The following is an 8,088-nucleotide window of genomic DNA, read 5'->3' on the forward strand; positions in this document are numbered from 1 at the left end:
TACCATGTATCTCACTATATAACTTATAAACATAAATATTTGATAATTAAATGGTAATGTTAGATTTTTTCTTCCCTTTATTAATAGTATCATATTTGATTTTTTTTTTAATTAGGTAAACTTGCTTTGAACTATAAAATATTGCAAAATATATTGTTTTGTTTACTACATTTAACAAAATCTACAAAAGTATAATGTATAATACAACTTAAATCAATATATTTAATGATAAAAATTTACATATAATTACTTTTATATAAAATTATTAGTTAAAAAATATTAAATAATTTAATAAAAAAATTTAATTATTAATTTCATATAAAAATAAGTAATTTTACGTATATTTTTATTAGAGTAATTACCCAAATCAGTCTCCAAGGATTTTAGAATTGGACATTTTAGTCTCCAAAAAAAATTAATACATAGATCAATCCCCAAAATTTTATTTCGGTAGATAAATTAGTTCCCAGTTCATTTTCTGGCAGAGTAATTACTCAGATCAGTCCCCAAAGATTTTAAAAACGGACATTTTAGTCAAAAAAAAAAAACTAATGTACAAATCAATCTCCAACGTATTTCTCTATTAGACATAATAGTCCCCCGTCCAAAAATAAAATAAAATAAAATTATTATTATTATTAATTTTACAATAATATTATACTATATCTTTTGTATTTTTTGGACAAAAATAATGATAAATTTATTCATTAAATTCTTATATATATATATATATATATATATATATATATATATATATATATATATATATATCAGTTACTTAATAATAATAATAATAATAATAATAATAATAATAATAATAATAAAATTATTTAAAGATTATTTTACAAGAAATTCAAGGTTAAAACTATTTGATATTTTTATATTTAATATAATCAAAAGATGTCCTAAATAAAAAAAAATATATGTTTGTATTAAAAATATGTATTAAAAGAAAAGATTATACTATATATATATATATATATATACACACAGTGGCGGAACCAGAAATTTTATAAGAGGGGGGCCAATTAAATATAAAATATAACAAAAAATTAACAAAATATGATTTGTAGCATATATATCAAAAAAGTAATTATATTATATAAAAGTCAATGTTCAACTACATACTAAAACTTTATGGTCCAAACTTTATGTATGCTCTACGAATTTCATCTTGTTGATTGATAGGATAATTCCAAATTTGCGGACGCTTTCCGGGATCACGCATCAATGTATCAATATTAACTTGATCTATTTCAGTCCTTGCTATTTTGGAAGCAGGGGGTTGAATATCTTGCTCAATAAGTTGTGTCACAGGTTGTTCAATAATATTTTGAACATTACTCAAAGAATCTGAAGCTGAATTTTGTTCATCATATATTCTCTCTTTTCTCTTGAAAAATGAGTGAATTGTTTTCATCTTTGACATTTTTAACTTAACTTGAACTATCTAACAAAAAAAACAAAAATAATTGCATATATATTATTTTCTTAAAAAAAATATTAAACCTATTGAGCAATAACAAATAATTTTAGAAACACAAATATATAATAACCAAAAATAAAGTTATTGATTTACCTGATTATTTTTTGTTCCAAGTCTCACAAAAAAATAATTCTATTGAGTTTTGTCCTCACTTCAATCTTTGAACACTGTCCATTATAAAAAAAAAAATAAATTAATTATTTTAAATAAATAATGTAAATAATACTTGACATTGTCATTAACTTAAAAAAAATTGAAATATACCTCTTTGAATCTTTGTTGTGCATTCAATGGTTAATATTTTGTTGTTCACTTCTCTTCAATGGTTTTTCTTCATATGTCTTGTTTTGGTATGGAAAGAAAATTAAAATGAGAAGAGTAGAAGACCAAAAGTTTGGGAATCACTAAAAGAGAGAGAAAAGTGACGCTATGCCTATGATAGTTTGAAATAAATATTTGAAAAATGTACTAGGGTTACTTTAATTAATAGTATGGGCTTGGGCTAGTATAATAGAACCATTTTTATTAATTATTAGAATGAGCTATTTGTTAACAAGAACAACAATAATTCAAATATTCAATACACAGTGCAGTTTTTAGTTATTTTAATTTATAAAATTTTGTAACTTATATTTTTTTTAATATTATATATAAAAAAATTTAATATTATTAATTATTACTATTTACTATTTTTTTTAAAAAAATTTGGGGGGACCATGGCCACCTTAGGTCCCCCCGTGGATCCGCCACTGTATATATATATATATATATATATATATATATATATAGCCACTCAATAATAATAATAATAATAATAATAATAATAATAAAATTATTATTAGAGATTATTTTACAAGAAATTCAAGGTTAAAATTATTTGATTTTTTTGTATTTAATATAATCAAAAGATGTCCTAAATAAAAAAATATATGTTTGTATTAAAAATATGTATTAAAAGAAAAGATTATACTATATATATATATATATATATCCACTCAATAATAATAATAATAATAATAATAATAATAATAATAATAAATTATTATTAGAAATTATTTTACAAAAAAATCAAAGTTAAAATTATTTGATATTTTTGTATTTAATATAATTAAAAGATGTACTATTTTAAAAAATATGTTTGCATTAAAAAAATATGTATTTAACATAAATCTAAATTAAAATCTTTTCTTTTAATACATATTTTTTAATACAAATATATATTTTTTTATATAGGACATTTTTTATTATATTAAATACAAAAATATTAAATAATTTTAATTTTAATTTTTTTTAAAATAATCTTTAATAATAATTATTATTATTATTATTATTATTATTATTATTATTATTATTGAGTGAGAATATATATATATATATATATATATATATATATATATAAGAATTTAATGAATAAATTTATCATTATTTTTGTCAAAAAATATAGTATAATATTGTTATGAAATTAATAATAATAATTATTTTATTTTATTTTATTTTTGGATAGGAGACTATTATGTCTAATAAGAAAAATGTTGAGAATTAATTTGTATATTATTTTTTTTTTTTGAGACTAAAATATTCGTTTTTAAAATCTTTGGGAACTGATCTGGTAATTACTCTGCTAAAAAATAAACTGGGGACTGACTTATCTATCAGTATAAAACTTTAGAAATTGATCTGTGTATTAATTTTTTTTGAAAACTAAAATATCCGATTTTAAAATTTTTGGGACTTATTTGAATAATTATTTTTTTTATTATATTCGATTTTTTTTATCCTTATACCTGTGACAAAGACCAATGATGGGATAACCAAAAAGGCAGATGGGTAGGTTTCCTCTCACGATTTTCACGAACGGTAGTAGGTAATGGCTTTCTTCTAAATTCTAATAAATTTCAACTAATTAACCACAAATCAATGTCGTTTGTCCCGTTAAAAGAAGAGAGAATTGACTTATTTAAAAGTTTCGTGTCAAATTTATGATGTGACCCCAACCTACCCTCCGTTCCATTTACTTTATTTATTTATTTATTTATTTTTATAAGTCGTTGCATTGCATTCCATCATAATTCTGAATTCTCAAATGCAGCGAGAAAAATTTTTTTAGACGAAGTATTTTAATTAAATAATAAAAAATTGTATATGTGTTACAGTTTTATCGTTTATCAAATTTTTTCCGTTAAATTATAATTTGTTGAATAGAAAAAATTAAATTAATCAATTTTTAAAAATAAAATAATTAATAAAAAATACATTTAATTAGTACTAACTATTTTATTTGATTTCATTTTGAACTTTCTATTAGTTCTTATGATTTTAAACATTCACCACTCATTCTTCATAAGATCAATTACAATTACCTACGGATTATCTACATTAAAAATTGATTTTTAAAGTGATAAAATAAAAAAATAAAAAATAAAAATTTAATCATATTTTAATTTATTAGTAATTAAACATTTTTTATTTTAAAAGAATTTAATTGCTGAAATTTTAATGAATTAATTTTTAACTATATGTCAGATTGTTCAGTGAATGTTTTTGGATTCTCATTTTCACTTTTTTACTTTTAATATTGGGAGAAGCTTGGTGTATAACAATATTATAGGAGTGCATAGAACTTCACTGGAGTGTGACTGCTGCAATCAACTAATTTGACGGTCCGTTTTTAAAACAGTAATCGAACGGTCTAATTTCAGGTTCGGCAAGTACACAAATCGGTCCATTTGATTTGTGTACTCCCAGTCACACGTCAGCCATGCAACTACTCCATTTCCTCTATTTGTATAGTTCGAATACCTTTTTTCCTTTCATCCCCTCTCATTTTCGTTCCAACACTCCTCAATCCCACCATGTTCAACCTCCATTAATAATGAAATTCAAAGTTTGAAAAAGATAAATTTTGGACCACCAATTTTTAATAATGTCAAAAAGAATGAGAGTAAAAGATGTCAATCGTTTGGAGCTTCACATTATCAATTATCTTGATCATTCTAATTATGTAAGTTTTTATTTTTAAATTATTAAATTTAATTAAAGTAATAGTAGGAATGTTAGAAATTAATGATAATAAAATATAGTGATAATATTAGTTAGAAGTTAGTAGTGATAAAATATAGTGATAATATTAAAGATTTGTTAATGTTTAAATAGTTTGATTTAATTAAGATAACAATGATAATGTTAGATATTAGTAATAATATAATAAATTATAGTGATTATCTTATGTTAGAGATTAGTGTAGTAATATTAATTTATATTATGATTATGGATGTATGATAATAAATTAATTGTTATCTACTGTTTTGTGGTCATAATTTTTATTAAAATGTGTATGTATATAATAAAATAATGAGTATGAATTGTTATTAATTGCAGTAATTAGGTTCCGTGTAATAATAAATTAAATAATATAAGTTGTTATTAATATAGTAATAATTTTTATTAAGGCTATAGGTTTGGTAATAAATAAATTGAGTAGTATTAATTGTTAGTAATAAATTGTCGTAATAATTTTTATTAAGGTGTGATAATAAATAATTATTATGAGTATAATATAGGAGATATATCAAAATTATTGAACTAATTATTTTTTTATGAGTGTAATATAAATATTCAATAAAGAATTAATGATTTATTAAGGATTTATTATTGTGTGTTGTTTTTTTTTGGTTTTTTGGTTTTTTTTTTCCACGGTATCCCCCAACCCGGCAGGTCAAGGACTAATATGTCGCGGTACTGAGCTCCATTTAAGGGTTTGCCGCTGGCCAATGGGTTGCTGCATGCACAAGGCGGGATTCGAATCTTCAACACTTGCTTAAGCGGACTAGTGAGCTATACAAATTTGAGGTTATTATTGCTATACAAATTTAATTTGTTAATTAAAGAATGTCACATTTGTTTAATGTGGTCTATTGCTATATTTTGTAGGGTTTACGTATGTTGCAATGTGACAACTACATGCCGCTGGATCGGTACAATCCAATAGTGGAGGGACATTTACGGGACACCGATTTTTATCATGTTTCACATATTGGAGTTGTCCAATGTCAGTCGGCATTGGTTAATGCTCTAATCGAGAGATGGTGCCCTGAGACTCACACATTCCATTTTCTAATTAGTGAGTGTGCTGTGACGTTGGAGGACGTGGCATTAATTCTTGGTCTTCCGACGAATGGTCTGCTAGTTACAGGACCGACGCTCAGTAGTTATGAGGCATTAGAGGGTGAATACTTGGATCATTTTGGTGTTGCACCTAAGAAGGCAGACTGTAGGTGAAGTTTTATCAATTTGACGTGGTTTCGAGGTTTGAAAGATCGTTTAGTGTTGGTTGATGATATTTAGATTCAGAGGTACGTGAAGTGCCACATAATGTTATTATTTGGGACCGTCATGTTTGGAGATAAGTCTGGGGTAGGGGTGCACTGGAAGTTTCTGCCTTTACTTCGTAACTTTGGCGGGATCTTACAGTTCAGTTGGGGATCGGCATGTCTGGCACACCTGTATAGAGCGTTGTGTAGGGCAACTCGTGTCGACTGTAAGGAGATTGATGGTCCACTGACACTATTGCTTACCTGGGCTTGGATCCGTCTACCATTCATTGCGCCGATTCCTGGGTCACTGGTTGAAACGATTGACCCAGTCCTATGTAAATAAAAAACAATCCATAGTAAAAAAATTTCACTAACATTTTAAATATATCTAGCTATTTTTAAAACAATATGAAAAAGAAACAATAAGTATTTTGTTAATTTTATCGAGTTTGACCGGTTTTAATCGGTTCACTCAAAATTGGACCGGTTCGCACCGGTTCATTGCCTTGTGCAGTCTCATCATCGGACCAGACCGGTCTAGGATCCGGTTCATCAGTTTTTTGTCAATTTGACCGGTCTGGTCCGGTTCATCATTTTTTCGATCTAACTTGCCGGTACAAATCGGTTCATCAGTTTTCCAATTAACCGGCTGGTCCGATCCAATTTTAGTAACAATGATGGAAAATATTAAATTTCTCAGCATACATGTTTACTTGATAATTAAACATTAAACAATTACTAATTATATGCTATATTTGGCCTATTTACCGTTGTCTTAAATATTTGTCCTAAACTCAAAACCTATGCACAAATCATACTTTAACAAATCTTAATTTAAAATGATAACGTACCTGCATTTACATATTGAGGAAACTCCGATGTATGCATGGCCTCCAAATCTAATGACCGCATGAAAGTTGGCTCCTCAAACGGCTGTTGGTTTGCTAGTGCATTTGCCACATCCGCCACATCTACCACCATAGCATCGTCAGCATGATCTTCGTCTACACCCGGATGAACGACCTCGCAGTTACTTTCAAACTCTTCTTCACTATCACTGTTGTAATCTTCCAACTCAATATCTCGGTTCGCTATAGATTTCTCGAACTCAATATACAGTTCGATGAACGATATTTGGGACCGACTTTCAAGATACACTGAAAATATTTCTTACATGCTCGCTTCATCGGTCACGTATTTCGTTTGAAATTGAACAAACTCACCAAACACAGATATATGATATCTGTACAGAATACACGCCACTCTCCTAGATATTTGAGAATCCATCTTCTCACAAATGACACCTTTTAATTCTTCAAATGACAGTGTGAATGGAATAATAATATCTAACAGATTTTCACACACAAATTTTACTCCTTCTAATGTTTGCAATAAAATTTGACCATGATAATACACCTTTAATCTTACTCTATCATCCATAATAATAGAGAAGAAGAGAAAGACTGAGACGGGCTGCAGCAATTTGGAGAACGAGAGAGGAGGAAGAAGATGAAGTGGATGCTCAGTCTGGGTTTGCGAATATATATACATCAGAAATCGGACTGTCCGACCGCTTTCTTGGTCATTCGAAATTTTTTGAATGTAAAAATCGGACTGTCCGATTTGGAAACAACCCACAAAAAAAATTGGACTCCCACAAATCGCTGGGTCCGATTTAGGTTGCTTTCAGATTTTTGGTCCAGAAGCCTTGAAATCGGTAGGTCCGATTTCCTTGGCCCAAATCAAATTCATCATCCGTGCAAGAAATCGCTGGGTCAGATTTCTTTGCACCCAGCCATCCTTAAACCATAAATCGGACGGTCCGATTTGTGTTCCCTCTCCCCTGCAAGAAAACAGACTGTCCGATTTCTCTCCATCACCTAACAGCCGTCACAGCAGTGTAAATCCCCCACGATCCATAACCCAGCGTAACACCAAAGTGTGTGTCATATGCAAAAAAAATAACCTCTCATTTCTTGTATCTTTTTCTCTGGATTTATTATAACACATACGGTCTTGCTATAATGGATTTTTTTCCACTAAATTCAATTAAATTAATCTAGACATAAAAATTTTGTATTTTTATTTATAAAATTATATTTTTTGTTTAAAGTTTTTGTGTTAATTATAAAAAAACAAAAAAAAAGTTACATGATTTTTTTGTTTATTCTTTTGTTTTGTGTGATTTTTTTATTCTTCATAGAAAATAAAATAAAAAAATTAAAAGAGTATAAAATAAGAAGAACTCTAAAATCAAAAAGAAGGAGAATGAATAGTTATTTGAGAAGA

At 26.9% G+C, this 8,088-nt stretch overlaps 1 long non-coding RNA gene across 1 annotated transcript; it reads right to left on the bottom strand.

Annotated features, from left to right (window-relative positions):
* Positions 1-1,042: 1,042 nt before the first annotated feature.
* LOC140182761 (uncharacterized) lies at positions 1,043-2,057 on the bottom strand. Its single transcript, XR_011878864.1, has 2 exons — positions 1,751-2,057; positions 1,043-1,653 (listed from the first exon to the last, which is right to left on the bottom strand). It is a non-coding gene; the product is annotated as an uncharacterized lncRNA (long non-coding RNA).
* Positions 2,058-8,088: the final 6,031 nt, after the last annotated feature.

This window comes from Arachis hypogaea, chromosome 3, assembly GCF_003086295.3.
Source record: "Arachis hypogaea cultivar Tifrunner chromosome 3, arahy.Tifrunner.gnm2.J5K5, whole genome shotgun sequence".
NCBI classification, from domain to species: Eukaryota; Viridiplantae; Streptophyta; class Magnoliopsida; order Fabales; family Fabaceae; genus Arachis; species Arachis hypogaea.